Source organism: Manacus candei, unplaced genomic scaffold (genome assembly GCF_025592945.1).
Source record: "Manacus candei isolate 608988 ecotype Guabito, Panama unplaced genomic scaffold, ASM2559294v1 h1tg000079l, whole genome shotgun sequence".
NCBI classification, from domain to species: Eukaryota; Metazoa; Chordata; class Aves; order Passeriformes; family Pipridae; genus Manacus; species Manacus candei.
Genome location: NW_026138127.1, coordinates 976,184 through 1,002,552, shown reverse-complemented (window position 1 = coordinate 1,002,552; position 26,369 = coordinate 976,184). Strand labels below are relative to the sequence as shown.

At 39.6% G+C, this 26,369-nt stretch overlaps 2 long non-coding RNA genes across 4 annotated transcripts; both read right to left on the bottom strand.

Moving 5' to 3' along the window:
* Positions 1-5,178: 5,178 nt before the first annotated feature.
* Positions 5,179-9,162, bottom strand: LOC127481504 (uncharacterized). The gene is made up of 3 exons (XR_007908233.1): positions 9,050-9,162; positions 7,138-7,248; positions 5,179-6,641 (listed from the first exon to the last, which is right to left on the bottom strand). It is a non-coding gene; the product is annotated as an uncharacterized LOC127481504 (long non-coding RNA).
* A 27-nt stretch (positions 9,163-9,189) lies between these two features.
* LOC127481501 (uncharacterized) lies at positions 9,190-26,049 on the bottom strand. 3 transcript variants are annotated; one of them, XR_007908227.1, is made up of 5 exons: positions 25,409-26,049; positions 13,838-14,485; positions 12,914-13,054; positions 11,912-11,991; positions 9,190-11,002 (listed from the first exon to the last, which is right to left on the bottom strand). It is a non-coding gene; the product is annotated as an uncharacterized LOC127481501 (long non-coding RNA). The 3 variants fall into 3 exon arrangements; XR_007908229.1 differs by lacking the exons at positions 12,914-13,054; positions 13,838-14,485 and adding an exon at positions 12,103-12,131 and having other exon boundaries at positions 25,409-26,045; XR_007908228.1 differs by lacking the exons at positions 12,914-13,054; positions 13,838-14,485 and having other exon boundaries at positions 25,409-26,037.
* Between the last annotated feature and the right edge of the window lie 320 nt (positions 26,050-26,369).

The window sequence follows — 26,369 nt, the reverse complement described above, 5'->3', positions numbered from 1 at the left end:
AATTTCCTGAGAAAGTTCTAAAACCAGCCTCTGTCATCTACTGAAAAAAAATATTAATGAAAGTTCCTCTTAATATTTGATCCAGAGAAAGTGCTTAATGGGCTTTCAGAAGACAAAGATTCTTATGCAGCTGATGATTCAAAGGAATCAAAGTATGCTTTTTTTCCCCTTTCTTTACAAACATCTGGTAGAAAATGTGCTTTCACAAGATGCTGAAAGGCTCTCCTAAATCCCCCCAAATTTTCCCTAACAGCTCCTCTGAGTATCTCCGGAGCTTCAGTAACCCAGGGAATTTTAATATTATTAAATAGCAGAAAAATTCACATTTTGCATGACTTCATCAAAACTGGGCCTTCTTTTAACAAGCATTTGGAAAACCACCTTTCAATTTAGCCTCTAGTTTAGCCTGCTATTTTATGTATTTTTCAGCAGAGTTCTTGATGACTTCTACTAACAGCATATTATTTTAAAGGACTTTTTGTAATTATCTCTCTTTGCAAATACCAGAAAAACTTAAAGGGAAAAAGCAATGTCTGCCTTTGAAAACATAGAAAAAAGGCAATGTCAGAATTCATGATTTTTCACACACCTGGCAATGGTTGTGGCAGGTCAAAATAGTGCCACTGAGGAAGTTCAGCTCAAAGGCCTACAAGAGGAGTATCTGGGGATGTTTATGGTGGGGCCAGTGGAGGGACAAACAGAAGGATGAAGCCACCTACTCAATATCTTATGATTTTGCATAGCAAAAATTGGGGGGATTAACAGGAACGGCTGAAAGTCTCTGTGCACAATCAAAACTGCAAGTTAATTGGCATAGCAGGCACTCGTTCAGGTAATTTACCTGACTAGAATATTAATACAGAAGAGTATAACTTTCTCTGAAAGGGTGGGGAGGGCAAAGCAGAGTGTTTTCTTAAATATCAAGACTATGCTACAATTGTCCTAAGGCCCAGGGTGGGAAAGAAAATAGAAGGATTGCAAGTTTGTGGGCGAAAGTAACAGGAAAAATCAAGGGCAGTGTCACAGCTTTGTGTGCCACTGAAGCAGGAAGATGAAGTGAATGATGCTTTTGTAAACTGATAGAACTGTGTGAAAGTGCTGGAACCTGGTGAAATGCAGAAATTTACCTGTTCTGGACATGTCATGGGAACCCAGGAAAACAGGAGACAAATCAGCTCAAGATTTGAAGCAAAACAAAACCAATGGGCATCAAGAAGTCATTTATTCAATAAAAACACAGAGTTGTAAAGATTTTTTGGGAAACAGGTCTGAGATATCCAATAGATTTGACAGTTCCTTTAAAAAACTGTATTAAAGGCAGAACCATATACTCTGCCAATGTAGAAGCATGTTAAGAAATGAATGTAGCTAAATCAGGAGTTTTTCAATGGCTTAAAACACATGAAGAGAGTATAGGAAGTTGGAAATTAGGTCAAGCTGCAAAAAAAAAAAGGGTATAAAAATGTGGGGATAAATTAAAGGGGCCATGACAAAAAAAATTTACATATAACTAGGTGATTTACATATAACTAGGTATTCTAAAGGAACTGTAGTAGGAAGAAGGAAATCAAGGGAGAAAGTCATGGGCCAATTAATTAAAATATTTACAGGCTTCTAAAAGACAACAAAGGGAGAAGCAGCAGCCAAAATCAGTTTTTCAAGAGCAGACTATGTCAAACCAAACCAATTTTGCTCCATGACAGAGTAACAGGCATCAAGAATAGGAATGAGCTGTAGACTTGGTATCTCTTGGGCTTCAGTGGGTTTGTGTCACTGTGCCACAGAGGTCTTGCATGCAAGGCAGGGAAACATGAAATTACTAATCAGCTTCCTGAAAATGTGTTTTGAGGTATCACAGGTTCATTATTAAAGTAGAAACGGGTTATTGAATGGGGTCACACACTGCGGGTCTTTTCTGGTCCAATACTATAGAACAGTTTTTAGTAATGACTTAGTTAGTAGAATATAAAAAGTTTCTTTCATCTGAAGATAACAGCAAGTGGAGGTCATGGTCAAGGATAGGGTGATAATTCAAAATTTTGTTGAAAAATTCTGAAAACCAGGTTGAAAGTCAACTAGTAACTTCAAAATTACACTGCAAGGAAGGACAGAGGATAAGAACAGACTTTGTACTGCAGGAAAAAACACTGGAGCTGTAGTAACCCAAAGTTTAAGAAGACCCAAAAGCGTCAGAGTGTTATAAGAAGAGGTGGACATTATTCAGGGATATAGAGGAAAAGATGGAGATAAGCATGGTATGAGACTTTAAATGCCTAAAAAGTAGCTGTGAAACTACCTCCACTCTGTCATTTTTCTTTGGGTTAATATAATCACAAAGCATTGTAGTAACTGGATCAAACCCTTTCCAGACCTGCCACAGACCAATGAGTGCTGCAAGTTGACATTTTAGAAGTTGTATAGTCCTTTCTCCCTACTCATAGATCTCAAGGTTTTAATAATTTTACCTAAACAAATGCAGAAATTTTATTTAATCTGGTTTTATTAGTCTCAGATGAGTGCTGCAGATCTCTAGATCTCACTGACTGTGGTACATATACTAATAAATAGAAAACTGATGAGCTTTAGGCCTCCCTCCTTTTGTTCCTTCCTCTCTCTGGTCAACAACGCCACCAATGAACTGATAGAAACAGAGACTTTCACATCACTATCTGCCTGTCTGTTGCAGAGTATAAAACATATAGATAGGCTAGAGAGCTGGATGAGGTGCTGAAAAAAATGTCCAGGTGCAGGGAATGCATGAAAGGACAAAAGCATGTTTGCTGTTAAGAAATCTGATTTTTAGTATTTGGTATTTGTGATACTTTACTGAGGTCCAGCATTAAAAGGCATTTAATCACTGGCATCCACAAAACAATATATGACTTAAATTATTTGAGCAAAGGAATTTCCCACAAATATTTAGTCTGTTACCTTTCTTGAGCCAGGTAGTAGCTGAAATTTGTAATCCTGCAAGTTTTGTCTGCAAGGAGAGAAACAGATGCAGGAGCTGTCAGCTCTGACATGATCCACTTTATTTACCAAGAGTGTACTCAAGATGAATGAAAAAAACCCTATTGTTTCGTTGCCCTTTTTTTTTTTTTCAGAGTTTGTGATGCTGTGCCTGGTGTTTTCTTGCTCACAGCTTCCCTGCCCTTTTGTTTGTTGCATTCCTAGGCAGGAAAACAAAAACCAAGGATTTCTAATGCCCAACCTCCATCATTCCCTGCATTACATCAGCTCCAGTGTGGCCTTATCACAGATCCTTGCTCCTCACAGTGGTCTCTATTGTTTAAATTACCTGATTGCACAGCCACAATCAGTGATTTTAACAGCTTTTTTACATTTGGATCACGTGGAACATACCTCCTGGACTGATGGGGTTCAGCTGTGCTGAAACAAACCAGTAGCACCATGTGTTGCCTGCACTGAGAAGCATCTCACAAGTATTCACAACAATTAAGGGAAAAGCACTGGGAATTGTGGGGGTTCAGGCAGATACACCTGCAGTGTTTGCCCTGGGCCTGATCCAAACCTCTCTGAAGTCTATAGAAATATCTCCACCAATGTTAGTGGGCTTTGGATGGGGACCAAGGCTGCTCCAGAGACCTTCCTCTGGCAGTGCTCCCATTGAAGTCAACGAGATTATTCCCTGGCATAATAGACCTCACCGTCAGGAAGATTTTAATGATATTCAACCTGCATCTTCCATGCCTTCTGATCACCCCATTATTCCTAGTTATGGCTCGTTATCTTCCTTTTCCAGGGACCCAATCCTAACCTCCTTAGTCAGCCACAATTCATGCCAGCTCCAATGAAGGATGCAGGATTTCACTGATACCTTAATATTCAGAGACTGCTGCAATGCCCTCCTGTGATGCCATCACACAAGGAAAAAAACACATGGTATTTTTGGCTGCAGAGACCATGGAGCTGAGCCTATGACCATACTGAAGAAAAATGAAACGACTTGCCAGTACAATTTCAAGACATAAAGCAATATGAATTTTTAAATAACTTTTGATCTTATAAAAACATTTTATCATCTTTCTATCAGGTGAACATTCTCATAGCTGTGTAAAAATCCGTAGCAAAATTATTGGGAGTAGTTTTCTTTGGTTAAGAACTCAACATTTGTGGTTTCAAATAGCTTTATAATTTGGAGTGGACAAGACAGATAACAAAATACTTCTTTCTCAACAATCATTTATTATATATAATTTGGCCTTTCTGGATGGTTGGACTGGAACCCATCCTAAATTACCAATAGTTAAATACTTCTGATATGTACTAAAAATGGTAATTTCCTATAGAATTGTATTAAAATCTTGTATTTTATTTAGAAATGAAACATTACATATCTCCTATGGTGTTGGGACAAGAGTCCTCTCTTTGTGTGTGATTTTGCAGCAATGGGCATGCAATGACAGGGGTTTTGTCGCAGTACAGTAACACTAAGGACAATATTTATAGTAGATAAAATAATAATACCAGGTAAAAGGAGGTGTGTATGGACATTACACAGTACATATTAAATACCCCAAAATATGTTACCATCCCCAACACCATGGGCTTCCTTACTTTGTTCTGAAGAAATGGCATAAATTCCTCCAGCATGGATACTTGGGACTCCCTAGTGAGGACATGATTTTTCCAGTTAGGAATGTCAGTGATGGCAAACCACTTTTTTTCCTCTACGTGCTTGATTTCACCTTTTTTTTCATATCTCAGTGATTAGTCATTGTAGATTTACATGTGCATTCCCTTTGCTATTAGTTACATTCACTTTTCAGTAACTGCCCAGACATCACATACATTAAGAATTAAAAATGTAAGATATTATTGCTGCTCCGTGTCCGTCATTGTGGCCCTGACTTGCCCTGCCTACCCTAATGTTACACTGGATTATGGCAAACGGAGCTCTCTGAACCACTCCCTTAATGAGATAAACAAAAACACCCTCATGTTTGTGCAGTTATGGAATTGTTCTCACTGAAATTCAGTGTATTCCAGAGCTTATGAGCCCATCCAGCCTGCTTCAATGCAGCGTTCTGTCCATGGGAGCAGACTTGGATTAGCTTTTAAGTGAAATTAGACAGTCACATTAACCATTGTGTGAATATCTACTCTTTATTCTAAACACAGTCTTTTGTGACATATAGTAAAAACTGTCCAGTTAAATTTAGACATATTTGAAAAGCAACTGGTTTTGTAGCCAGTGTGACATAAACACCATTTTTATCTGATATTACATGGATTTCACAGAATAAATGTTGGGCTGCCAGCATCTCCTACTGCCATTAACCTTCTTTTCCTCATTAATAACCGACCTGGAGCTGTAAGAGCCACCCATGAGTTCAAGCAAACCAACCAATCCCCTTCCCCAGGCTTTGAGGCTGAGCAGAGTAAGAGAGATTTATGTCTGCTGCAAAATATTTGGCTCACTCCTGCAGGATTCCTTACTTCTCCAATAAATGCAACATGGCATTTCAACATGTTTGTATTGTGACTTCACTAGTTTTTGTTATGTATTTGAAATATAATGATTCTCGATAATAGTTCATGGCAGAGTTATTTTTAAAATGTATAATAGTGACAGCATTCAGACATTCAGACATTTACAATCCACAGACAACAGCTTTTTACTGCATCTTTTTGGTTTCACCTACTTAGCCATTCCATCCCTAATAGAATAACCTAATCCATGCATACCAAAAGCACTGTTAATATCCCAGACCTGGAAAATTAGCCAAAAATCCACAGAAAGATAAGCATAATAGAACACTGGTGATTAACACGTACATTTAGCATAATGGATCCCAGCATCAACATCTCCTGTACATTCTTCCCAATTCAGACCAGTTTTGTACATCTCAATGGTGGTGGTTATATCTGATGAAACAGCAGAGCTACAGCAAAGAAACAATGTACAAAGAATGTTTGTAATATGAAAATGGTGTTCAGGTTTTTAATACACTGTAATTGACCGCACTGATTTTTTTTTTCTGTGAAAAGATAATTTGGTATGAAAATCGTGCAGTACTTAAATAATGTAATTTTGATAATGACAGTGAAATATAATTTCTGTAAGGCAAGTGAATCACAAACTTTTTCTCATTCAAATTAAGTGTGTAATATGTCTGAATGCTGTCACTATTATACATTTTAAAAATAACTCTGCCATGAACTATTATTGAGTATCATTATATTTCAAATACATAACAAAAACTAGTGAAGTCGCAATACAAACACGTTGAAATGCCATGTTGCATTTGTTGGAGAAGTAATGAATCCTGGAGTGAGCCAGACTTCTTCTTCTAGACATTTTATCACAGTTTTTTTAAAGAGCTGAACCTTTCCCATGTTAAGCTGAAAACTGAAATTGAGATAGGCTTTGACCTTCCAAAGATAAACAAGAATTCCTATAGATAGTCAAGGTTCCTGTTGCTTCTTGTGTTGTGCCAGGCTTTGGAGACAGAGTTTGATCTATTAAGGGTGAAATTGCACTATTGGTAAAAATGGTCTTTATTTGTGCCGTCCATCTTGAGACTGCGGAGGAAGCGGCATCATTCCACTTCTGGGAGACCTTAAAGGAAGTTGGATGCACGGAGAGGTCAGAATGCAAGAAGGTGTCCGAGCAATTCCTGTAAGTTAATACCTCAGTTAGGTTTTTTATATCTAATATTCCTGCCTTTTTTTTTTTTTTCTCGGGGCTCCCTCCTCCACCCCCTTTACTGGAGACCCACACATTTCTACTCTTGCTTCTCAGAGAAAAGGCTCCTGGAGGAGGCTTGTGCTATCTCCACACACACTTTGATGTTTATAACTGATGGGGCTCCTCTCTTTGCAGCTGGGAAGTGGAGAGGAGCAGAGAAGCTGCACCACATCACGGGGGTCACTGTGTAAACTGAGGTTGAGTGTCGGGTGGATGATGAGTTGGTTGTGCCCCCTTTGATCTGTGCTCACATCCGACCCCTGCACGGATCAGCCCTTTGTCCAAGGCTGCTGAAGACACTGGGCATCCTCTGCTCTTTCCTCCAATGTGTGTTTAAAGTGGAACATATATATGTAATGTTCCCTTATGCTGCTCTGTTCCACTCCCAATGGTATATTTTATATATTGCAAATTTTACTCCTTACCAAAAATACATCATCCTGGAAGCAAACTGAGTCAAGTGTTGTCAATGTGCCCGTAATTCCTTTGCAATTGTGTGAGGTGTGAAATTCGCTCAACTGTTCTCACTGGAAGATCTGAAGGGTGGGAGATAAAAAAATTAATTTCTGCCAAGTGGGCAAGGACAAATATAGATTATGTATATCTTATTTCTCTGGAACGAAGATGGAGGAGTTATGGTTCCAAGAGACATCCTCAGAAGAAAAAGGAAAGGAACTAGGACAAATATTTTCTTTCCTTTTTCATCAGATGCAAAGAGACAGTAACAGTTTATTACACCAAAAGGTAAAATAAATGGTTGATTCAGCTAAATTGAAGTTCAAATTAGAAAAAAATATGCAGAATGTCCATGGTACAAACTTCTTAAAACAAGGTATTTCTCTAATTCATAAAGAAAACCAGAAATAACATTTTTTGTGGTGGATGGATGATCTTTTTGATTTTTTTAAAATGGTTTAAAGACAATTTTACTCTCTACTTGAAAATTATGATCCAGTCATAAAAGCAGGCATTCATAATGAGAAATTTAGTTATGAATGAAAGCTGGGATTCACAATAAAACATCCATTGGTGTTGGTGATTTTTTGCCTCTCAGTCATTACCTGAGTGTGGCACTAGGAGGCAATCTGCTATTAGAGGTGTCATCCCTCAGACATCAAAGTCTGGGAGTTTCGAGATATTTCAGCACCAAATGGTACCGTTTATGACCAGTTTTTTATGTGTCATTACCACCATCACCTTGTCTTCCATCTGCTGTTATACAATGGCAGATTATGGTGATTAAAAATACCTTCCTGAGACTCTGGTCACACTTTTGGCCAATAATTCCAATTTCTAATATCCCAAATAAAGGAGTGAGGTTTAAGTGAGGTGATATTTAGACTCAGGTGGTGACAGGGTTGTCACAGCCAACCGCCTGAGTTGACAAAACACAGGTGTTCCCAGGTACACCCATAAGCAAACCAAGATCAGATAACCTGTACCAGGAATATTTATACACTTCTTTCTGCTATGGACTCTTCTAGGGCAGAAAGCAGCCAAAAAGGGGCTGGGGTTAAAAAACAATAGTTTGAATTCAGGTACAAAGGCAAGTGCCATTTCAGCTCTTCCTGGATGTTAACTGTTTGACTTTGCTGTCTTACCTCATCTTATTTTGATAAAAGTTCTTTTGTTGTTGTTTGGGAGCAAATGTATATTTACACACTTTTATTAATTCTGTAAAGTACTTGGAAGTTCTGAAAGAACCAAGACAGAGTTGGAAACATGGTTTTAAAAATGCTCTCACAAGTGTTTACTAAGACAGAAAGTTGAATTTGACTTGGAGCACTTGTTTGTGCTCCTTTTGTTTTCTTTATGTGAATATTTTAGCTAATAGGTTTACTGTTAGGATTGTTTATGGGAACGGCACATTTTAAGCAAATACTTCAAAAAATTTTCATGTATATTTTAGACTGGCAAAGGCAAATGCTTTCACTAGAAATCTAATTGTAAGCTTTACTGTTTACAGTATATGCTTTATTACACAGTCATTAAATCAGAAAGTATGTCTATGGACATGTGGGTTTATGTTCAGTAAGGAACTACTAACTCGTGGGTTAAACAGCAGCAGCTACACAAAAGACATCAATGACTCTCAAGAATTCTAGATATTAAGTACTTTCATTTATTTATACATTTATAAATGTATAAATCCCCAGACCTTTCCATTCCCTCTGACACTGCTCTTTGCATAAACCACTATTAAAGTCTGTGTTCCAAGTGCTGGGATGTGTTGTGGTATCGTTAGGCAGATCAAACAATACAAGAAAATAGATAATGCACAGTTTCCAGACAAAACAGAGACTTTTGAACTGGGACCATGACAGAATAAAAACTCACAATAAATTCATTGTTAGTCTGCTTAATGCAATTCTTCATCTGCAAATTCTCTTGCAGCTTTGAAATCTTATCTGGAATCTTGACTTTTAAAACCACTCCCTTCACACTTTGGAAAAAAATAATAATTCTGTTTGTGTGTCTGTAAAATAAACATAATTAACATAGGTGGTATATGGAATTAACGATGCCTGTAAGCAAAGAGCTTCACAATTAAATCACAGATTTGGTGCTATGCAGGTTGAAAACACGAGCTTGGCTCAGCAGACAGTGATTTTTTTCCAGGGTCCATAGATTGTCGTTCTATGCCTTGTGTCAGCACAACTGCATCAGGAACTTCACCACTTGCATCAGCTCACATTAATATTATTTTTAAGACAAAATGGTCCTTGATATGACACTGCCACCCATCAACAGAAACAATTGTGCCATGGAATGTTAATATGAAAGTTTATATATGATAACATTACCATTTGTTTTTAATAATTTTTCCAATGGAAACAACTACTGTTTCAGTGAGTCATTTTATTTTCTTGCATTTCCTGGCAAGTGCTGCAGGACTGTTTAAGGAATAGAAAAACAGGCTGGCTGCAGCTCAGCAGAGAGGCTGATTCCATGGGCTGTGCTAGGTGGAGAATGCCATTTAAACCAGTGGTCTGGACTGGGCATACAAGATAGGTTGCCTTTTTCAGCTTCTAAACTATGCCCTCTTGTACTGAAACACTGTAAAACAACATTAATTAAGACTTCAAATTCAAACCAGAGTTCTCAGGGAACATATATATTTCCAGATCATTCCACATTATGTAATACTTGAAATATTGAAGCTTACTTACAAAAGGGAAGTAATGGAAAATGTCATCATGTTGGTGTATTTTGGGAAATACATCAGATTTTGTTAATAGTTTGGAGAAAATTTTAAACTGAGGAATACAAATCTAGTTCTAATAACTACCCTATCAAGTATATGTCAGGGGGAAAAAATTCATTTCAAGCTTTTATAAATTATTATATGTCAGGGAGAAAAAATTCATTTCAAGCTTTTATAAATTATTTTTGGCCCAGTTTAATGCATTTGTCATTGGCCACTGTGATTTAGGACAGTAAACATTTTCACTGTTATCTCTTTTCAGAAAGAAGCAAAACATTCTGACCCAAAATTGATAGGTGGTGTTACTCTGTTTGGATCTTAACAAGAATGAGAAATTTTTTTCTTTCAGCTCTACTCTGCTCATCTGGTCTATATTTCCACCTAAACTGGACAAATTCTGCAGCCATTTAAATCCACCCAACCCTGTTGACCTCAACCATACTCTTATCCTGATTTACAGCCTCATTAGGATTTTAATGATGTAAATGGAAGTAGAGTTTGCTCCTAAATCTTCCCTCTAAACTGGAGAGCATGTTCACCTCTGTGTGCAGGATGTGCTTCAAATAGGGAATGCATAGCTAAAACTTGGCAGGCCAGGCCTGAGGTAGAGGGTGGATTTCTTTTTTAAAAGCTGAGCTCCTACCTCTCACCAGATAAGCAGTGGCACATTCCCGTGTATCTTGTAAAATCTTTAACAGTCCTACACATGCATGTACAAGTGTAGCACTGTTTTTACAAGATAGACTACAATTCCTTCTCACATATCTTTGTGATGAGGGAATTGAGTCATTAGTCTAAATATATTTGGGGGTATTGAAGCTGCAAGATGGCAGGAAGAGCAGGCACTTCCCAGCTCCTGGTACCTGTGGAACAAAACCGGGTCCTGCCATAAAATCTCTAAATGTGTGGCAAATAAGAAAGGACAGAGGGGCTTTATCTATTTATTTGTCACCTATCTATCTATCTGTCTGTCTGTCTGTCTCTCTCTCTCTATCTATCTATCTATCCATACATCTTGCCTTAAAGCTTGTTCCAGAGCTCAGAAAAGCATAATTCTCATTAACGTCAGCGTCCCGAATCAGTTCCTGAAAAAGAAAACACAGTGTATCACTTTCAGTATCTTCTATAAATTTAAGCCAGACAACCTTTGTGACTTCTAACACCCTCTATATTAAACAGTGCTCTGAAAGATTTAATATTTATATTACACAAATCCCGCTGTGTTTAAATTGTTTAAAGGTGCCATAACCAGCATGTTTACTCTGCCCCAATGCTCGCTGTAGCTCGGATGTGTAACTCCTCATAGAGACTCATGTTACCCAAAATCATTCTCCTCCCACCCTCAAAACTGCACCAGAAAAAAACATTTGCCAGAACTTGCTCCAGAAGGCTCATTTCCATATAGCTGTCTCTTAAATAAAAAACTAGGAAAGCAGAATGATGGGGGATCAGAACAACCCTGGGCCATTGGTTTGGTATGTTGAGACTGGAGTTTACTCAGCCATTGCCCTTCCAATGCCAATAAATTGTATGTTATATATCATTAATGGAGAATGATATATAGTTTTATATGCATAAAAGAATGATATATAATAATGCCCCCTCTATGGCTGGGGTGATGCCTGACCAGGGACACAAACTCACAAGATTATTAGTGCAAGATCAGGCTGTGCATCACATGGACAGGTCCAAATAATTCTGCCCAAGAGGAGAGAGTTAATAATTTCTTCCTTCGATTAAATTAGGGCTGTTTGGGTCTTGAGTTTATTTTAAAACACATTGAAGCTTGATGACTTTTAGTCACAGGTGAAGTACTGCAGAGTCAAGAAGCAGAAGGATTTTTAAAGATCTTACATAACTTCAGTGATATTTTTAAGCATATTAATTGGCAGGTGCTGCACACAAACACGGAGATGACTTTCTGAAAGTACAAACCTGACCCTTGAGTACAGCAATTTTATTTTGTGGCTTCTATAAACAACCAGATTCATCACCTGTAAAATCGAAGAAGGTGGTACTCCTTTTTAGAAGGAAGTAATCAGGTAGAAGCTTTGCTCCCCAAAACAAAATGAAGCTGTGAATAGACCAAATCAAGAAGGGAACATGATCAAATTAGGCAGTTTATAAATATACAGTGCACAGGAATACAGCAAGCCTGTGGGTGGTGGGCAGCCCCATCACTCACCTGCCTGTGGATCTCACAGCTGGAAAAGGCTGTGGAAAGAGGTGGAAAAAATCCAGCTGTTTAATAATAGTGCTATGAGTCGCTGCGTTTTATTAATTTTCACTCTTTTGCCGGGTGCAGCCTTAACATGAATACAGAGAAACCCTCAGCTCACACGGGAGTGGGAGGAATCGGGTGCTGTTACACCTCACCTTGAAGGTGACAGGCAGGGCTGTGCAATACCCATGTTTATGCATTATTACTCAGAAACCTGCTTTAGTAGGCTTGGGGTTTTGGTATGGTTTTTTCCCCCCCCCCCCGGATATCTTAATTCTGCTGATGCAAAGCGCGAGTGAAATTACAGGTGCCCATCTGCGGTGCAGGATGCTGATAAACAACTCGCCACTTCGCAGTGGCTGGTCACATCAGGAGCCTTTTGGGATGCAAAAAGTAGTGGAGGATTATTGCAAAACTTCGAGGCACTTGCGTTTGCCATAACTTTTGTTTTTAACCTAAATTTGTAGTTCCCCTCTCTCCTTAGAGGATTTTACTTATTATTTATTTTATATTATACTTATTTAGCTAACCAGCTAAGTCAGCAGCGAAGCAGAGTCAGACCTATAGCTCTTGTCAGGAAACTTTTCCAGTTTGACCTTAGACTGAGACAGGCTGGTATAAAACCACGGATCAGTGGATTCTGTTCCATTAATTCCAGCATATTTTAAAACTCCACAACCCTCAGTCCCCAACTCTGACTGAGTTAGCATACAGTGTTCGACACCACTGTTCCATCGGAAAAAAAAAGGCATGATAAATTTGAATTTTTTCCCACCTTTAAGTTGCCATAATACTTCCATAACAGAAAATCAACACACAAATAGAGATGGATAGATGGATCCACAGTACAGACTGTGAAGTCTGTACGGATGGTGGAGTCCTTCACTCTGGCATTTTCTTCTTTGTATAGTTATTCCTGTATGGAATAGGTGGATTTAACATCCAGTTTGATGCAGTCTTCTACCATTTTCAAAGCACTCAGTTAGCCTGTCTTGAAAAAAAATCCCTGCTACAATTCAAGAGGCTGTAATGAACTAACATCTATTTATAATATTATTTACCATTTCTATTTGCCAGCATGTGCACAGAAACACAAAGGGGGCTCGAGGAAAGTTTCACCCTTTGCGTTCCTCACACACATTTTGAAATCCTTGCAAAATTTCCATCAGGTCACTGTAGCAATAATTATGCATGTATGCAGTTAATGTTCCCTGACTGCTTCTGATCCGCTGTGTCTGTTCCCTTTCTGTGCTCTCCTGTGGAGATCATACAGGCAGGATGGAACACACAGACTGGTCAGAACTCCACACCCTGGAAAATCTCTAAACCCTGCTCCTGGAGGAAATATTTTAACCAATGCAAAATAATAATTTAAAAAAAAAAACAAACAAAACCAAAACACAAAACACAAAACCCCAACCCTAAATGCTCATCTGCACATTTATTCCCTGCCCCCCCAACATTTAGTACGTGTTGTGTTGGAAATATCTGAAATGGCTTTGATGTATTTTCTGTGATTATCCACAATTTCCTGTTATGTAAGGTATCTCTCAGGAGACTTCAGACTCAAGAATAGGTTGCACTGGGAATTATCACTAAGATCTGGCTCAATATGGCTTTTTAGCTCATTGAGCATTGCTGTTGTGCAGAGCACTGTATTTTTCCTATACTGTTTAGTCTGTTTATATAAAATACTCACTCTGAAACTGAGAATGCTCGAAATTCATCCTCTTACGGCACACGTGATCTTTCATGAGAATCCAATTAAACACAGGGGGGGTTGCACTTTTTTGCTTAAGAGAAGATATTGTCAAGTTGGGTCTGGCTTTCTTCCCCTCCTGTTTGAAGGTCAGTGATCATTTAGGACAGATTTCTATCATGCATTTCAGATGCTAAGGCAGTGTCTGTAGCAGGAGACAGGCCATAATTTATCAGTGAATCTCCAGTTGTTCTCCAACTCCTTCCTGGTGAGGAGGTGCAGAGAAGCCTGGTTTCATTAAAGCTCCCACTTGATGATGGTAAACAGCTATTTTAGTCTTCAGTTCTACACACTAATCCTGACCCACCTGCACATTGATGGTTGTGGGAAGAGAACTGATCCTTCTTCCCCTTGACCATGTGCTGATGTCACCTTTGGGAACTACCTTGGGAAGAAGCTGGACATGTGCCTTTGAGGGAGCTCCTCCATCCAAGCATAAGAACATCCTTCTTCCACTTCCATGTGTTTATTGTACCACCCCCTTCTCACATTCACACCTGGCAGTTTGTGTTCTCTTACTGTCCTTTCACAGCTGCTGCATTCCAAGTCTGGTCCTCTCCCAGTTTCATCCTGGTGTACTCCTCTTGTCTGTGTTTACAAATGTACACGCTTTTACAAAGAATTATCTGCATACCCAGGGCTTTTCCCCCCATTGTTTCCCACACCTTCTTGCCTTTCTTGACACCTTCTACACACAAAATATCATGAGACAACTCCTTCCCATCTCCATGGCTCAGTGCAGAAATACCTATGGCATTTAGATCTCACCAGTAAAATGTTTTAAGAGATATTTAAACTGTTAAATGAGTTAAGTGTATTAAGTTTTTATTAACCAAGCTGGCTAATAACACACAGATTTCCTTTGTGATTTTTTGCCCTACCTACCTGCAGACAACAGGGACCCACTTAAGCTCTAGTTTTAGTCTCTATCCCTGCATTCCAAAAGGAAACAAAGAAACTTTCACATTCAGTCAAAATCAACTGAAAAAACTGTACTTCTGTCCGAGACACACATGCAAACAGAACAAAAACAAGATGTGGATGCCTTGCTGCACCTTCAGGGGAACCAGGCACCTGTGTTGTTGTGTTGTTGGCCAGTGCCACCCACCCCACACACCGTTACATCAGATCTGACCTCTCCAAGGAGTCTTTCGTGATCCTGGCTGCCATGGCTTTGATCCAGAACTCTCCCAGCAAAGCCTGGCTCAACAGTGGCTCCAGTGCCATCCTGCACTGTCAGCAAGCAGGGAGCAAGAACCACCAGGATTTACAGCTCTCTGAATCCCACTGATTCATGGGCACAGCCAGAATTGAATTGTGCCATATCAGTGCTATTCATAGCCCTTCCACCTCTGGAGCAGTCTGCAATATTTCTGAAGACACTGCTGCTGGTCACAGGGGCTGAATGTCACCTGTGCAGCTCCCTCACCACATAGGACCAGAAATCACCACCAGTTTCTCACCCACAACTCTACTCTGGTTCACAGTTGGGATTTTGCTGTGGAAATGTGGTGCCTGGGTAATTTACTGAGTATGGCATCCAGATTTATGGATGGATTTAAGAATAAATATATAAAAATTGAAGGCTGCTGTTCAACCAAAATGCATTTTGGGTTGGTGTGGTGCAGGAACTGCATCGCAGACAATGAAATTCCCTGTTACTATTCACTCCAGGAGCTCCAGGGCTGGATGCCCAGGTGCTCCACTTGACCCTCAAGTCTTTTCTGACTGTGGCTGTGGTACCTCTATGGACTGGTAAATGATATAATGACCATGGTTAAAGGAGGGGGATACAAGGGTTAACAAGCTGTTGGTATTTCTCCTCTGCTTTGTGGTCTGCAGAGGGAACTTTGTGGAGTGCACAAAACAACCCCAGGCAAATTAAGCACGTTTGGGAGTCCTTACCAGGAGGGAATCTAAACTTAGGCACGGAAGATTTATGGCAAAATGGTGATCCCTCTGGAAACACATGGTTGCAAAGAGTTCGCTGATACTGCTACTGTGACAGGGAAACAAAGATCTCTGTGGCTTCCCAGCCCCATTCCCAGGAGGGGAGCCTGGGACTGGTTGTCAGCACGGGGGCTGAGAGCCCACACCTACGAGCAGCTGGAAGGGGACATTTTAGACTACAGTATTCTACTTAGCCCTTCAGCTCCAAACAAACCCTTTTTTGGGTACCTGTGTTCCACCTTTACCAAACTGAGCCCACCCAGTTTACTTAACACTTCGAGCAATTAAACTGCAGTGCAATTAGTGCTGGTGTTGTGATTGTTCAGGCAGGATCAGGGCTGAGTTGTGCTAAGCTCTTCCAGACGGGTAGATAAAAGTCTCTGATCCACAAAGTAGACAAGGCATTAGTAGAAATACAAGAGATAAAGCTGAAAAAACAAAAGAAAGCCTTGACAGCAGCTCACGTTTGTCCAGGCTGAGGGGCTGGTACAGAGAAGGGGGCAAGGAAAGGTGGCTCTGCTTGGCCTCACAAAGCACTAACGGCCATTACAGTCACTATCAAAGTTAGAGGAAATTGCATCCATTTTACTGTTGAAACGTACAAAACGTACAAAGCTTTCTCAGCATCCATAAAAAGTTAAATATATTAGAAAACAGAGGACATGAGCTTGCTGTTGTTCTTCAGCCTCAACTTGTATTGCTTTCAGTGGCGATTTCACCTCAATAAAGACAGAAGGACCCAGGCACAATGTTTTTAATTACTAGTGGCATTTCTAAGCCTTCTGTGGTCAGCGCCCAATCCAAAAAGTGACTTCGCTTTTGACTCTGGCAGTATGGATGCTCTGTGCAGGAGATAGGCTGCAAACTAGTTTCCATCCTGCTTCAATAATAGATTCATGATCCAAAAAGGAACTTAAAACACTTTACTTCAATATTCAGACTTGAAGCTTTCCCTCTGCAAAGGGTTTTATAACCCAGCCATAAAAGACTGCCTTTGAAAGTTGGCTTAAAAGGTCCTAGGAAAGCCATGGATTTTTAGATTTGAAGCTTCCAGTACTTAACTGTTGAACAAGAAATAAACAAATTGGCAGCTTGCATGACCAAATCTGCCCTGACCAGGTGAAATGAGTTAGAATAGAGTCAACTTTGCATAGCCAAAAGGTCCAGGATGCTTTGATGCAGAAACTCTTTCAGCTGTGTTTCCTGCAAGGTGAAACAGGTGGAGATGGATGTTGCTGGGATGAGGGTTTGTGGAGCACGATCCCTGGCCCTTACCTGTGGGGCAAGGGCACACAGAACAAGAGGGGAAGGACAGAGTGCCAGAAATGTAAAGAAAGAACCAGAATGAACACTGAGATCTGTTTTCTGCTTGGCAGACAGCCAGGAGAAATATTTCTGTAGTGGGTGGATAAGGGCTCATCTTCTCCTGAGGTGTAACCAAACCCCACTGAGACTCCTATGAGTTTTCAAGGAATTGGCAGGGGCCAGGGGAGCCTACATGGAAAAAAACCCCAGTTTTTATCCAAATGAGATGTAGATGTTCTCATGGATGAGCTCTTTACCATTTTCTTCAAGAATATTTTTGGATGTTCACTGTTAGGAGTTTTCCCTTTACTTCAATGACTTATTTATATTATTGATTTCCACCCAGTTTGCCTAGTTATACCATTTTCTCTGCAGTCAGCTATTCTGTATAAACCCCAAGGATCCACCTTTCCCTCAGGAAGCTCCTACTGGAGTCAGCTGCAGTATCCCTGAATGGTAAAAGCCATTTGCGTTTGTATTCTCATGGCCTCTAAATGCTGGTACCTTGCCAAACTCCCATGGTTGCCTTTTAACCAAGCTATTTTTAATATATATATATGTATATATATATATATATATATATATATAAACCAGAAATTCTATCACATCATCGTCTGGACATTTTGCTTTGTTCCTTCTCTGAAATTACCTCTTGTTTGTCAATAGTTTTTCTCAGGGTGATGCCTTCAGAAGATGTGAAACCACAGCAGAACATTTTATGTAATGGTGTAGTGTCTCTTTTCATTGACATGCAGGAACAAACCAGTCTTAGGATAGTTTGGAATTTGAAAAGGGCTTTGATGAGAGTCCTTAATGCATGTACTGCTCAGAGAAGGGAATTCCTAGGACTTGCTGGGAACTTGAGCACTAAACCCAGGATTCATAAAAGATTATTTCTGTAGAAAAAAAATTGCTGACAAATAGAATAGTGGGACAGAAATCAAAATTTAACTTGAAAGGGGTTTAAAAAGAGGGAATACAATGTCTATTATTGAGGGAGGAAATTCCTTAAGGATGAGCCAGGTGTGTTGCTGCATGCAGGAGGGAATGTGCCAACAGCCTGCCTTGCCTGCTCCTCTCCAAACATGCTTGGTCAGCAGCTGCTCCTTCCCTGACAGGTCCTGGGAAGCAAAGTGATGGTCTCTGATTTGCAATCAAGCAATTCCTCAGTGACTTGGAGAGCCATTATATCCATACCCAGACACACAGGCAGCCCTTCTGTGGAAAAATGGGTACGTAATTGTATAATCATTTCTATGGTGACGAGTGAGAACATAACTTTGAGACATTCAGAATAATAATGTGCCTAAGCAAGGGCATATTTTAAAACCCGCTGCTTGTGCATGAAAAGGTCCTGCACAACTTCTGGCAGTCAGGAGAGACAGTCTGCCATAAACCTCCTCACAGCAGCCTGGAAATTAATTTCCAGAAACACAACTGACTATGGAGCAATGTTAGCAGTAGTTTTTTGCTGAGCCTTTTGTGGTAAACAACATTGTCAGCCGAGCAAGGAGTGACTGCACTTCAAAATGAAGAGCCAGGCCTACAGGCAAGTGTGGAAACACTGCTCCAGCATCCTTCATTCTGGGTTACACTGACCCCTGAATCCCCACACCAAGAGCAGAACAGGAGAATTTTATATGCAGTACCCACTCAGGTTCATCTGCTTGCCTGAACTGCTTCTGAAAAATAAGTCCTGAAGTATTTCCAATAAGTCAGTTTAAAGATGGGCTTCAAGCCCGCTGTCAACAGATAATAACAGTTTGCAATCAGTAAACAAATGCTTTTGGTAACTTGGGTCTGAGTGTGAGACTTCCTTGGGAAGTCCAGTTGACTGGATTCAAATTCAAATTGGAAGACAAGAACCAATATATATATATATATATATAATTTTCAGGGTAAGATGCATCAGGTTATTCTTAAAAGAATAGGAAAAGGAACAGAAAGGAAAGAAATAGAAACAAATATGAACGAATGGAGTGAATGTTGCATTCTCTAAGTTTTGTTCCTGTATGAACTTTCCTCAAGGATTTTGAGAGAAAAGAGAATATCATCATAAAACATTTTAACAGCTTCAGGAGACAGTAAGTTGTGTGAAACATGTTGCCCATTCCTATGCTTTTTGCTTTGGCCTGGTCATTTTAGCTCAAGTCTTGATGTGGCTGGCTCCTAATGTTAACTGAAACAACAAATATAGCACATATCTTAAAGTCTAATGTGCTTTTCATTAAGTAAGACTTTCTCTCTGTTTCAGATAGCTTGGACAATGTCACTAAACTTGTTAGATTCCCCTTCTGTTTCTTATAAACTCACACAATACTGTTGAGTTAGGCTTCATACTGATGCAGAGAAACATCCAGATCCATCCAAAAGATTGTTTACATTGACATCTGAGGGGATGGAAAACAAATTATGACATCTCTATTTGTATTAGGAGCCAGATACTGCTGCAAACACGGAAATCAGAAAAACATTCTGATTGGATGTTTGCATTTGTAAATCCATTTTTAATTTTTAAGCAGACCTAATCTGGGAACCTTAAAACAGTTTATTAGTCCCCTACTGCTCTGACTTCCATCTGGTCCAAGTACTTCTCGAATGAGAAGACTGTTGGGGAATGATTTTGAAGATCCGTATATATGTGGTAGATTCACTGGAAGGGGTTAAGAGAAAGATTTTCTTCATAGTTTCCCTCATGTCCTTCCAAAGACTGCAAGTTTGTTGTTTCTTTGTTCCTTAGCAATAATTCCTAGTCCTACACTGTCCCAAATGGTCCTGGTTTCAATGGGAAACATGATCAGACAAACACGATTAGACCTGCTACGTCTGAATTTAGAGTGTATTGTTTCCCCAGACACGGCAAGCACCAATGGAGGTGAAAGGGGATTCAAAGAAGTCAGTGAAAGAGAAAAAAGAAAGTCCGGCTGGAAAAAAAAGAAGATATTTCTTAACATTGATTTTAAAGAACCAGAATGCAAGGAGAAAGAGAAATATAATCTGAAACAGCCTCTCCTTATTATTGTGTATTTCTTTGCAGGATTAATTTGTCATTTCCATTAACATGAAAGTTACCTTTAATACTGACAGCTTTTAAAAAAAAGGCTGTGTTTGTCAGGATTGAATACGCTCAAACCACAGAATCAAATTGAGAACAATTCTCAGGAGCAGCCACTGACTGAGGATGGAAAAGTGGAGTGTTTGGGAAGTCACATCACTGCCTACTCCTCATTCCCCTGAAGGCAACAAGAAATCAGGGCCAAATTCTTTAAAGAATGGTAGTCTTACAAAAGGAAGTGAAATGGCTCCCTGATTCCTTGGTTTTCCAGGTAACTGAGAGATCTTCTCCAAGTGAAACATTTTTATGCCCACAGTAATAGATAACACTTTTTCCATTCTAAGGTGGGACACTTCAGGCTTACAAGAAATTTGAACACACTGAATGCTTAAAACCTGAGGTATGACCCAGATTTTTGCCAAGAACACATAGAATAATGTGTTCTTGAGAACCACAAATATACATCTCACCAGTCTGGCATGTCAACATGCTGGAAAAGGCTCAATATTGGAACTGACTGAAAAATGGCATCAGAAAGACCAGCCAAACAGCGAAATTAAGATGGTCTCTTTAAGAGAAGGCTCACAATCAGAGAGAGATGCCAGTCTCAGGACTTCTACAAGGGTTTTGTGCTGGGCAAAGAGTAATAACAAACTAAAGAACTTTTGGCATTTCAACTTTATTGAAAAAGGGTAAAAAGGAACCACCTCTGGATATTGTAAAACTCACAAATAAATTCTTTACAGCTGCATGAGGAAAGATAACAATGAGAGCCTGATATTTCATTCCTAGCACAGTAAAAAATCCTATTATAGCCAATGCAGTTATGGGTGCACCAGCTGTATTCTAGGAATTCTATATAACTCCTGCCTGTTTCTGAACCAAAACCCCTGAGGCCAGTGTGCAAGATCAAAAAGCCCCTCTCTTCCATACAGATGCCTTTCCACATCCCTGGTTTGTTGGCCAGTGTCTGGAATTAAGTTGCCATAATGAGACATGATGCCCTCCCAGTCCACAGAGGAGGTTTTCCAGACCTGCCTTCCTGCCCTGCATCTTGTCTGGTAGCAACAGTCACATAAAAAATGCATGTCTTCCTTCCTCACTGAAATCCATATCTTGGGATGCATTAGTCAGACATATCTTGTGCTGCTGGAAGAATGTTTTGGAGTTGTTTAGTTTTGTTTTTCTTTTAAGAGCAGAAGAAAATGAAGGGAAAAAATAGGAAAGGAAAGGAAATGGAAGAAATGAAAATATCTCTGCTTCTCAAGGTCACTTTTAAATCACCAAGGGAAAAAGGCTACCACAGGTCAGGAGCCGAGCGTCACAAAGCTGGGCTATAAATTTTAACCATAAAAGAAGGATATTTTAAATAACACAATTTGCCTTAAACTTCAAGCTCCTCCCTCCTCAGATATCCTAGGAAAACAACATGCCAGGCAGTAAGAATATGGAGAACTCAACAGGAGAGAACCAATGGGAGAAGGCTCTGCTTGTTACACAGCCCTAAGGCATCTTTGTTCTCTTGTTCAGGACCTGGTTTTGTAACAGTCCCTGTTCCAGCCACTCGGACTAGGGCTTGGTTCTCCTCATAGACCCACAGTACCACATTTTTGTGGACAGAAAGATCACCTGGGGAGAAACCAAGTGGCTTTAGCCCTGAGAGCCACACTCTGCCTGTGTAAACAGATCTCTCACAAGAGGTCAGAGGAGCTCATTCAGTTCAGCTCCCTAAATACCAACACTGGACTTAGACATGGGAAGCACAGCTCAGACACCAGCAGAGAAGTCACCAGCAAAGGCTTTTGTTCAAATATACAATTTACATGCATAAATCGAGAAGAAGAAAGCCTTTTGGAGCTCTCAGTTGAGTCCCACGGCTTCTGTGGGCTCTCAACAGGCTCTAACATCCCTTTGCATGCCAAGAGCTCCTTCGTGCTAGAAAGCCCAAAAAGGGTTAACTTTATGTTTACCTTAGATCTAGAGACCCTGCTTTGGGGTTGTCTTCTCTTATCCATCATACTGGATTTTCAGCAGTTGGCTTAAATGAAGAAGTGTCCTTTAATGTAAAAAAGTGGTGATGTACTAAACCTCAGTAATTAATTTCAATTTCTTGCTGAACTTGTTTGGAAGTGAAGCCAGGATGGACCTGAAGTGGATATACACCACATTACAGACACTGTGCTGCTGTTTACTTCTAATAAAGTTCAGTAATTTTTGCCAATTCATTCTTGATGAACATTTAATACTTTTCCATACCTCCCCCTGGCATGGTGATGGCACGGCACTTAATAGCTATTTTAGAAGGAAAGTCTGCAGATTCATGTGATATTAGTTTCTCAGTTAAATAAATCATTACAGATACATCAATGAATTTGATTTTTCTATCCAGAATATTCAGAAGTTAGTGTCGCTCAATGCAGTCATTAAATGGGACTTTGAAAAACTGGGCTCTACTCCTGGTTTTGTAGTTCATCCTGGACTTCCGCAAAAGCAATTTCAGCATAGGGACCTTGGAGAAGGAAACGATGAAGCAGAAGTGCAGATAAGAAAGGAGAGAGAAAGGAGAAGAGTTTGTTCTTTCCATTAATATTAAACTGTCCATTTCCCAGCTGCAGGCTCATGCAAAGGAGACTTCTTGGTGATTACCCAGTAATTCAAACCTTACAAACCCACCTCGGAACACACAAAGACAAGGTATAAAAAGGATTTTTTACTGCAGTTTCATGAAACCTGATCCCCAGCAGACCTTGAAGAATTCACTAAGCTTTTGAACACATATGCACACTGCTATCGATTTCTTTTTTTATTTCTTCCTTACCACATGAACAATATATATGAACAATGTCACGTGCGTGCCTGTGTATGAGTTCAGAGAAACAAAACATATATAAGTATAAACTAATGAATAATGCTATGATTTCCTTCCTTGCTTTTAACACTGCTATTGGCCAGCTGGTATAATTGATTTGATATATGCCAGTGGTTTTAATCATCACTACCCTCTCCTTGGGCCATGCATCCAAAACAGGGTGAAATTTTCTCTCTTTTCAATACATCTATTCTTAACTGAACCCAAAAAGCTCAAGTAGTTCACAAAATGTAGAAGCAGCTGCAATCTTGGTGTTGAAAACAAATGAAATAACACTCAGAGTCCACTGGTACATTTTGTACTCATTGAGAAGAAGAGCAACACCACAGACAATTGTTCTGTTTTCTATGATTCTTGAGATCCAGAGAAACTAGTTCCTCGGAATATCAAGCCCACAAAACAGGCTGGAATTATCTCCATCTTCCAGGGGTTATACACCTCAAAGAAGGTAGAAAAGCTGCACAGAGTGGCTGTAGGTTTGGATGTGGTATAGCACTTAATCCACCAATATGTGCTCAGTAAATATGCGGAGAGAGAGAGAGAGAACCATTTTATTCATCTTTTAAGTGTGAACTTCTAATGTAAAGACCAACTGAGAGAACAGAACATCACACGTGTTTGTTTTACAAAACTATGTAAAGGTTTGCCAAGGCTGTCACGGTATGACAGCTTTAGGCCATTTATTTTCCCAGATCTTCACTTTGAGCATTGCTGCTTGCCTTGGAATCTCTTTTTTTTGAACAGAATTCAATATATGTAAAAATCTTGAGCATTCTGAAGAGGTTATTTGCCCTAATCATGGCTAACTCTTGGCTAAAGTCAAAGTCTTTTTGCTGTTATACTTGTGCAACCTGAGTCCTGCCAGGCCTACAGCCTACGATAGGCAACCTCCTCAGTATAACCTCACAAAATTGCATTTTGACTAATCCTAAACCCAAAAGAAACAAATGTGCTAAATAAGCCTGTTGAAGTCGACAGCAGTCTGCATATGTCAAACCAACTCAGGAATTATCAGCAACTCCATACTGTGTTCAACCTTTTCCTGCAACATATTGCTAAGGGTAGTGACCCTGGAAATAAAAGCAATTTTGATGCTGCTAATGTGATTTCTGGTTGGGGTTTTTGTTTGTTGTTTTTGTTTAGCACAGCACTAACTGCTAAAAGTGGCAGCGAAGGCACTGTAGCAGCAAAGTCCTTTGTCACAAATCCCTCCCTGCACCCACATCATGCAAAGATAGATCTGCCCATGTGGAGCTTCATGTGGGATCGGGGTCCCATTTAGCCTCACATCCAGCTATATCCCCAGTTCTCAAGCTGTTTTTCTTCTGGTCATTGCCACATGCAGCACAAAGAATCACGTTCCTGATGTGACACATCACTGAACCAGCAATGGTGACTTTCAGCTATCCTTCAAATGATTAATAACAGAGACTATGTACTCTTTTTTCTTACTTTTTTTTTTTTCCTCACAGACTGGGTTGTCTGGTAGAACATAGTTTCAGTCAGATGGCTTAAAACAACCAGCTAAACAATGACCTCACATGCCATGTGTGTTTATGTATACGTCAGAAACAATTTTAACCCGATTATTAACTAAACCTCACCAAAAAAAGAGTAGCAATTCCAAATCTAGAAGTAAAAATACGTGATTGGAGAGAAAAAGGAGGCTGTTTCTGAACTTTTCTTCATAAGAGACAACAGCAGTTGTCCTAGTGAGCCCCAAAGACATACACGTGAGCATCCGTGTGTGAGAGCCCCTCCAGTGGAAACAGCATTAGGGAGAGCTGAAACCACATGAAACACCAGAGAAAAAAGTTGTGACAGCTAATGTGGAGGAAACCAGTACACACAAATGTATTTTTTTTTTCACTGTAGGGTTCAGACTGTGTGCCCTTTACAGATAATTTCCCCTATTCTGAACTACATATGTTTGCAAACTGAGAGCCTGAGCACTCACATGTGTGATCAAACCTATCACAGCCAGTGACAGCAATAAAGGTTTATTCTCACCAAGTTTTGTTTCTAAGCTGGTCATATTTGCGTGGCCTCTTCGTGGATGAACTGTGCTGCAAAAGCATCTTTGCTCCTTCTCCAAAGCCAGAAGAAAATTGTGGTTTTTGCTGGAAAGGGACTATTGGGTTATTAGTAAGCCTTTCTTTGAGACCCAGAATCACAGAATATCTGGAAGGGACCCACAAGGATCATCCTTCCCTACCCCTGAGCTATAAGTATTTTCATTTCCTCCTGAGTAGAAAAGAGGGGCAAATAAAGATTTTGTTTGGATCCACACATTCCTCCTACCTTCATTCTGCAGTAACAATTAAGGACTCACCTCATTTACCTGAGTAGTTCTTACTCGTCTGTATGGCACAAGAATGGAATTCTGCAGAGTAAGTCTCATAGTTCGACACTCCACAGGAAGATTAAACATTCTACAGAAGGAAGGAGGATTTTCCAGAAAGGCTTCAAAGCTGCCTCGGTCATGTATCTGTCGAAAAAGACTAAACAAAAGCATCCTTTTTCCATGATATCTTGTCCAAAAAATCTTCCCAGCTACACAACAATAAGTATAGATAACCACAATTAAAACAAGGGAGTACCATTTACTGACTCAATTGCCTGAATAGCCCTTTGTTAGGAGCTGTGTGAAACCTGCCAGTTAGATTAATCAATAATTTTGAAAATCAACGGAATGGGCAGAAATATAAAGTAATTGTATGTATTACTGCACCAGGAAAATCATGATTCTGTAATATAAGTGGCATTATTTAAGTGAGTCTTACACAGCCACACAAGTAATGTTTTACTGCAGATAATCTTTAACGTTAATCCATAACGTAACTAGCTGCAGCAAGACAGAGGGGGAAAAAACCCCACCCAGTTTGTAGCTATCCTGTATCTCAGACAGGGTGATAACATAACATATGCTTTCAAATGATAAAGACTTCCAAGAATAACATGCAGTTTCCAGAAAAATATTCATACACACACAAACAAAAGCAAAATCCTGTAATAATTGAATAATTGCAGCTTTCTGTAACCAAGAAAAAGTTAAAGGGGAAAAAAAAATCCACCCCGAACCAGCCCTTTTCAGTGGCTTAGCTGGTCAACACTTTTATACACAAAGCCTAGTGCTCTTCCCTAAAACCTAAGAATTAATCAGCATTATGTAAGAGATTTTTATAACACTCTAAAAATACATTGTGAATTCCTTTCTAATGTCGGTTTGAGAAGCTTTAAAGTACTGCCACCCCTTATCTCCTTTTTTACCATAGATTGGATCTTCATTTCTG